Source organism: Acomys russatus, chromosome 14, assembly GCF_903995435.1.
Source record: "Acomys russatus chromosome 14, mAcoRus1.1, whole genome shotgun sequence".
NCBI classification, from domain to species: domain Eukaryota; kingdom Metazoa; phylum Chordata; class Mammalia; order Rodentia; family Muridae; genus Acomys; species Acomys russatus.
In genome coordinates, this window is record NC_067150.1 from 56,172,528 (window position 1) to 56,174,654 (window position 2,127).

The following is a 2,127-nucleotide window of genomic DNA, read 5'->3' on the forward strand; positions in this document are numbered from 1 at the left end:
AAAATCCTTAGGGAATCATGCCGGCCCATCACAAGGTACCTAAGATGTTGGCTTTCTAAGCCTCTTGAACCAACCTCTGCTCCACCACTTGATCGCAGTGGCAGCTGGGTAAAACAGTGGGAGATCCTGTGGGACCCCCCCCTGCCCACTCCATCCCCCCATCAACTGTCAACCATTCAGCTAACACTGTCTGGTGTTTCCTGTCTGCCCCTTCTTCCCTGTTTTCTACTTGAGTGGCTTCTGCTTTAATCTGACATAGCAGGTAATCCCTCCCAGCCTGTCGTCCACCCCATGTCACCCTGAGTATCCTAGAAGAGTGAACCCGTAGCCACTTCCTCTGCCAACCCTTGGCACCACAGCTGGTGGAAGAGCTAGAGAGATCCCTGTCCTGTGGTGACACACCGATGCCTTTGCCTAGAGAAGGAAGGTGGCCTCTGATTGTCACTCTGATAGCAGCATAGGCCTTTATGCTGCTGCTGGCAGAGCCAGAATCGCTTCCTTTTCCTTTCTTCAACTTCCATCTGGCCCACAGAAACAGAGAAAGGAATACAATTGATGTGATTTCTTTTATCTTCTGGAAACCTCCTATCTTAAAGTGTGCTTTACACAAAACAGAGCATTCAGGGGAGAAGAACAATCACAGAATCATACCCTCAACACTGCTAACTGGTCCTTACATCTTACTTGATAGAGACCAGTCTAGTCCCTTCTGTCCTATTCTCATGGAAGTGAAGCACCTTTTGAAATTCAATATGCCGAAGGAAAGATTGCTGTTTGCCTGGGAAAGCAGGCATCACGGTGCACTAGCCTCAAGGGCTTGGACTGACTTCTTTGGGCCGAGCTTACAGTAAGTAGAGCTCCCATCTGTAGGAGGAGGATGATACTGTCACTACCTGGCTGATGGGGTGGTCCTGAGTTGTAAGGCGTGTTAACAGTGCCCGGGGCTGCAGTCCATCTTACTGTGCTTGTAGAGACCACATAGACCATGCAGCTGCTGGGGATCAGAGACAGGTGTCAGTAGGGCAGTGGACCCCACGCATTCCATTATTACAACTTTGTGTATTGTGTACTTGTTAGTCTGATCAATGCCTGCCCCTCTAAATGACACCGGAGCCCCAAAAGCACAGGACCTGTCTTATCTATTGCTGAATCCCCAGAGCTCAGAGCAGTGCCTGTCACTCAACATATTTATTTTGCGGCTGAGAAAAGTAAGTGTATGTCCAGGCAGGTGCATGCCTATAGTTCCAGCACTAGGGAAGTGAAGGCAGGAAGCTCAGGAGTTTAAAGTCAGCCTTGGTTACACAGTGAGTTGAAGGCTAACCTGGGCCACATAGTAATAACCTATCTCAAAAAAACACAGAAGTATATCATGGGATGTAGAATGCTGAGGTGGGGCTTATGGGCCTGACCTACATAGAGAGAAGAATACATACTCAAAAGACTTTATGGCCTTCCAGAAAACACGTGGGGAGAGAAAGACCAGCACCTCTAAGAAAGAAGGGAAGTTTGCCCACTTTCTCTTTTTTTTTTTTTTTTTTTTGGTTTTTCGAGACAGGGTTTCTCTGTGTAGCCTTGGCTGTCCTGGACTCACTTTGCAGACCAGGCTGACCCTGAACTCACAGTGATCCACCTGCCTCTGCCTCCCGAGCGCTGGGATTAAAGGCGTGCGCCACCACACCCGGCTCAGTTGCCTCATCTTGTCCTCTCCTCTGGAACAGGGTGGCCAGACGGGCAAGGGCTGTGATGCTCACAATAAACGCATAATTCCCTCACTGGCTCCGAGGTTTGGTAGGACAGCAGGGGAGCTTCTCCTCGTCCTCCAAAGTGTCCGTCTCCATGTCCTTTCCTACCCTTTTCTAGAGCAGAGGAGGAATCTGCTGTGGAGATTTTGTGGACAGGGTTATTTATCTATTTCTGAGCCTACCTCAGGAATTGATACTCTGTGGTGGTTTGAATGAGAACGGTCCCCATAGGCTCATATTTGAATGCTTGGCCCCCAGTTGGCGGAACTATTTGGGAAGGATCAGGAGGCATGGTATTGTTGGAGGATATGTACTGTGGATAGGTACTGTCATGGCTTGGGGCTGGGGATTTCACTGTGGAGCTTTGAGGTTTAAAAAGCCCATG